This window comes from Galeopterus variegatus, unplaced genomic scaffold (genome assembly GCF_000696425.1).
Source record: "Galeopterus variegatus unplaced genomic scaffold, G_variegatus-3.0.2 Scaffold530, whole genome shotgun sequence".
Taxonomy (NCBI): Eukaryota; Metazoa; Chordata; class Mammalia; order Dermoptera; family Cynocephalidae; genus Galeopterus; species Galeopterus variegatus.
This window is the reverse complement of record NW_007726641.1, coordinates 6,917-12,563: the sequence shown is the minus strand read 5'-3', so window position 1 is coordinate 12,563 and position 5,647 is coordinate 6,917. Positions and strand designations below refer to the sequence as shown.

The 5,647-nt window shown below is 45.9% G+C and overlaps 1 pseudogene; it reads right to left on the bottom strand.

Moving 5' to 3' along the window:
• Positions 1 to 2,316: 2,316 nt before the first annotated feature.
• On the bottom strand, positions 2,317 to 3,436 carry LOC103588176 (annotated as a pseudogene).
• Positions 3,437 to 5,647: the final 2,211 nt, after the last annotated feature.

The window sequence follows — 5,647 nt, the reverse complement described above, 5'->3', positions numbered from 1 at the left end:
AATTTTAAAACATTTCCAGAGGAATCCTGTTACTCTGGACATCACTGCATTAATCTAGTTTTACATGGGTGAGGGGTTAATTTTTCTGCTTAACGTAATCAGAAAATGGGGAAATACAAATTAAAACAATAGTGAGATAATATTTTTTACCCACAACTTTGCCCCAGATTTAGAAGATTGATGATATTAAATGGTTCTGAGCACGCAGGGCATAAACATCCATCAATTTGTAAGAAAATGAATCGTTCAGCATTTTTAGAATAAAATTTCAGCAATATTTATAAAAATTAAAAATATTCACACCTTTTCCACTTTAGCCCAATTTCCCGCATTAGAAAGTCTTGATGAGACTTTTGCTCATTTGCTCAAGAATTGTCTAAGTTCCAGAGTTGGACAGGAGGGCACACAGGGTAACACCAGAGGAAGGGTGCTGTAATGCAGAAAAGTGCTGGGACAGGATGAAATGCCATCACCTGGGCAGAGTCAGCTCTCAAGAACCCTGGGGCTCAAGCAGGAGGAACCTACGTAAATAAAGACCACACACAATCCACAAATCATGTTTGATTCTCATGCTGCCATCCTTCTTTAGGACTGCTTTTCGTACCTTGACCACAACGTTCTTCTTTTTGTTGCCTGAAAGACATTATGGAGTAGTGAGAAGGGAAATAAACTGAGACAAAATTTCTGCCTCTGGCTGGGAGGACTGGGAACATTGTGGGCCTAAATGAATTCAGACCAGGGGTCAAGCCCCAGCCTTGGCCTTTACTAGCCACGTGATCTTGGGCGAACTGCCAAGTGCTATGAATCTTAGGTTCTTCATCTGTAAATTAGGTTTGATAAGCCCCCTCTTGTAGGACTGCTAGAATGTATGTAATGTAAGTAAAGCACCTGGCACAGTGCCTGGGATATACTGGATCTTTAACGAATGGCAATCATTACCGATATGATTATGACCCCACCTTTTCTGGGATTATGTGTGTGTGATCAAGGACATCTCAGAGGATATGCAGTATTCTAGGACATGACACACCAAATGAGCCAGAAATGCTGCTTTGTAGATAAAACTCAGTAAATTTTTCCTATTAGTATACATATTACTTAATTTGGACGTGGGGGAGTTTTCCCCAGCCAGACACAACTCAAAGCTCTTAGAATCATAGTCAAGGACTAACTCCTTCTCTTTCTCCCTCCCAGCTCCTCCTCCATTCAAACCACTATATTCATTCATTTCACCACCACAAAAAATCTAGTCCTTAGTTAGAATTAGCCAAATTACAGTCAAGATCACCTAACTATGATGTTCTTTCAGTGGAGTGGCTCTGGCTCTCCCAGGCTAGGGAAAAGAGTGCCACCCTACTGCTTTCTGGGCACCACTTCAAAGCAGAATCACCCTATTTCTCAGGAAATTCTTGCAGATGAGGTGTAGAGAACACTTAGTTCATGCACTGTGTCCAACTGCACTAGGACAAGAGTTCAGGACACGTTCCATACCTGCCCCATGATCTTTTCTTTCACCTCTAAAACACATCATCTGAGAGTCTGGCTCCTGCCAACACCCAGCTTAAGTTAAAATTAATGCCCACAGAAGCAACTGCAGTTTCCCAAAGCCCTAAACTGCCTTGGCTCAGGGCATTTACACTTGACTGCTCACATTTGGAGTCCCACTTCCTCACTCTTTTTGTTTTTTAGTTGCTCTTTAGGTCTTAGAGGACATCTCACCATCTTTCTTGCTTATCCTAGAAATCCCCTTTACTAATAGTGCCTTCTAAAGAGCAGATGCTCAATTAATATCTGGAGAATAAAAGAGCCAGTGAGCTGGGATTCCCTTTTACTAAGATTTAATTTCTTGTACATTCTTGAATAAGCCAAGCAAATCAGGTATATAAATTTAATCTTACAAAACAAAAGACTAAATGGAATATAGAAATCCTAGGATTAAGTATCTTTTATGTTTTTCCTATATTTATTGATCTCATCTATTTCATTGCTAGGCTCTTTAACATTTCTAAGGAAATTTCTATCCTGACACCATGATATCTTGTTCCAGATCACAAAATAAGATGGAAGGTTTCTCAATGTCTTTTACATATTAGCAAAACTTATTGTTAAAGTTGATAAACAACAATAAATGTGTGACTAATGTCATCCAAGTATTTAGATTCTGAAGCTAATAAATTTTTTAAGAGAAACATTTGAAAAATACCCCACCCCCCAAAAAAACCAACAACAACAAAGATAAAATCTACAATCAGCTCTCCACTACTTAGAACCTTGACTGCTCTCTGCAAACACAGGGTGAAGAATCTGCCTCGAACTTTACTCAGGACAGGAGAAGCTGTTGGAATTGACCGTGCACTGTGCACTGGCCATCACGGCAGTACCACCCATGGCAATTATAGCCTGCGCTCTCTCTCTCTCATCTTTCAAAGCTTCCGCATACAAGGATGGTAAGGAAGTTGTGTCACTCCCACAGATCTTGCAGAAAAACTCCAGGCCTTTCATCTTGCTGGTTTCCACGTAGGTCCTTGGACCCCACAGGAATTTGTAGCATTCCTGATGGAGGATCACCACTGGGCACCTGCTGGTACTCTAGGTATTTTTCCTGCACCAAATCTTTGATGAAGAGCTTCCTACACTCTCCATAGATGAAATGCTTCTTATTGGCATACACCCCGATCACATCAAGCACTTTTCAAATCTTCTCAGAGGCACAGTTGCCCTCTGTGAAGATCATGCCCAGGATAAGCATCAGGAGGCCGGTCTTGAGCATGCCTTGGTCATTACTCAGCCTCCTGTCATAGGTGAGGTCTAGCATTTTGACAAGCACATAGGAGTGGTTGATGGAATTCACTTCTTTCACATCAATGCCAAAGACCACCTCCAGGCATTCACAGGCTTTCTTGAAGATCACAGGGAAGTAGCCCTTGTGCTCTTTGATGACACTCTTCAGAATTTCTGCCTCAGTGATGGGCTCCTTTGTCATATACTTGACACTCAGGAACTTCACCAACTAAGCCACCTTCTCTTCTACTATGTCACCGAGAAAGAACTCAGTACCTGGAGGAGCCTGCAAGGTGTTTGGATCCTTCTCTTCCTGGCTTCTGGATCTCTCATCAGATCAGCTCGATGGAGTGGATTTGATGGTAATGGAAGAGGAGCAGGATCTCTGTGGACTCTGGGAAGGACCCAGTATTCCAGCGGTAGGCGCCTTCTCTGGGGTGCCCAGGATCAGAGTAGAGGAGGAGGCTACAACCTCCACCTCCTCGGCTTCAGGAACCCGCACACACTCCATCTCCTCAGCTGCAGGAACCTGTACATTGATCACCTCCTCAGCTCCAGGAATCTGGGTGCCCATCAGGCTCGGTGTCTCCCTTTGGGCATCAAGGCTTTCCTCAAGCTTGCAGTGCTGACTCTTCTGACTTCTAGGCATCATAATTCGTGTTGGGGTCAGCTGGCACCTGGGCAGGAGATGGATGATGAGGCCAACTGACCTGAGGAAGAGAGGAAGAGTGTGAGAAACTTAAGCTTGTCAGCTCTGATAAAGGCTGTCTTAACATGTCTACCCTTTTAGATAGTGATCTAAGGCCTCACAGGTCTTCTCCTGTCCTCCTGATCAGCCCGTGTCCTGGGGAACTGTAGGAGGATGTGGAAAGTTCCTCAGGTGCAGTTGGCCAGCACAGCCTGAGGCTCCGGGATTGACTGTAGGGGCAGGTGGAGTCAGGTGATGTGGGGTCCCCTCTGTTCTGGGTCAGGTGGGGTCCTTGGTACACATTCAGGGTGTGTACCTCACTTTGACTCTTGGCACTGTCTGGGCTTCTTCTGCTGTGACCTGAGGTCATGTGACTCAGACCAAGGCTCTCACCCCCAGTTCCTGAAGTCCTTGTATGAGGAACTGAGGGGGCTCCTCAGGCTGCAGACTGCAAGCACAGCCCTGGCCCCCCACGGCTGACAGGTGGAGCAAGGCTGGACTCTGAATTTCCCACTGTTCTGGGGTAGATGATCCCTGATCCTGGGTCCTATCATGACCAAAAGCAGGGACAGGGAAGGGCTGAGCTTCATCTGTTCTTGTGTAGAGGGTCCCCTCTGTTTTCAAACTGACTCCTGGCAGAGCCTGAGACTCCTCCTTCTGCTGAACTGAGTCTGGCCCGCTGAAACCACCAGGTGGGAGTGAGTATGCACCACATCTGGACCTCGTACAGGGTCTTCAAAAGCTCACAGCTGGGGCGCAGTAGGTTTCTGTGGGATTTTCTTTCTGTTCTGGGTTAAAGAGTCCCTCAGTCCTCCCCAAAGTATTTGTATTTTGTCCCAATAGAGCTTACACCCCCTGCCACAGAGTTGTGGAGGACGTGGGTGGTGGCGCCTGCTCCTTACAGCTCTGCGAGGGGCCTCCCAAGGCTGACAACAGAATTGCATTTCTGTGGAGCCGCCTTGAGGGTGGAAGGTGAACTCAGCCCTCAAATAAGGGTCCTCGCCTTGAAGCAGGACCTGGGACTCCTCCCTTTACTGACCTGAGTCTTGCCTCCTCAGACCAAAATCTTCACTTCCCTGAAAACCTCCCCCCTCCCCGTCCCATTGGGAGTCAGTGTTCACCACCTCTGGCCATTATGTCCCCAAGGCCTCCCATAGCTATCAGCTGGGGCAGGATGGGCCTGGGGCCTGGTATCTTATGTGGTGGGAGTTCTGCTTACTCTTTCCTTAGGATCATCACAGTGACTCCTGACACTGAGTTGGCCTCCTCTCTCTGCAGTCCTGAGTCTACCTGCCTCAAACCAAGGCCCTCAATTCGTTGAGACCCCTGAATTGGAAATAAGGGGTGTTATTAGATTAGTAGCCCAGTCTGGGGTCTCCAGGGCTTACATCAGGGGTGGAATGGGATTCTATATGGTCTTCTCTGTTCTGGGGTAAATATATTGACCCCCCTCCCTTCTTGAGGGTCCTCACCTTGGGTCCTGGCTTCTTGACTAAATGCTCCATGAGAGACCCCCTCCGCCTGCCCTCCCTGCCATCTGTAAACATTTGCATAGCTGCAACTCTTGCAGGGAATGTTTCCGGTCCTAGGCTAAATGCTCAGAGGGAGAGCAGCAGCCCGCATGACATGTGGTGGAGTGTCAGAGAAGCAGCGCCGCTTCCCACAGCGTCTCTCCACCAGACAGACTTAGACTTTTCAAGCCTTTTGTTCTAAAAGATTTATTTTCTACACAGAAGGGCTGAGCAGCTTGATTTTGGAAGGTCCTGCTCTTATTCTTCTTTTTAAAAGACTTTAAAAAATTAATTTAATCTGCTATACTTTATGATATTTTGTAGTAAATTCATTTTTAAAACAGCAAATTTTTAAGAGCAGTTTTGGGTTCACAGCAAAATTGAGAGGAGGGTCCAGAGATCTCCCATGTACCCACTACCCCCACACATTCACAGGGTCCCCCACTATCAACATCCCCCAACAGAGTAGTGCATTTGTTATGATTGATGAACTTACGTGGACACATGATCACCCAAAGTCCATAGTTTACATTAGGGTTCATTCTTGGTACTGTACATTTGATAGGTTTGGACAAATGTACAATGACATGTATCCACCATTACGGTATCATTCAGAGTAGTTTCACTGCCCTAAAAATCGCCTGTGCTCCCTCTTCATCCTTCTCTA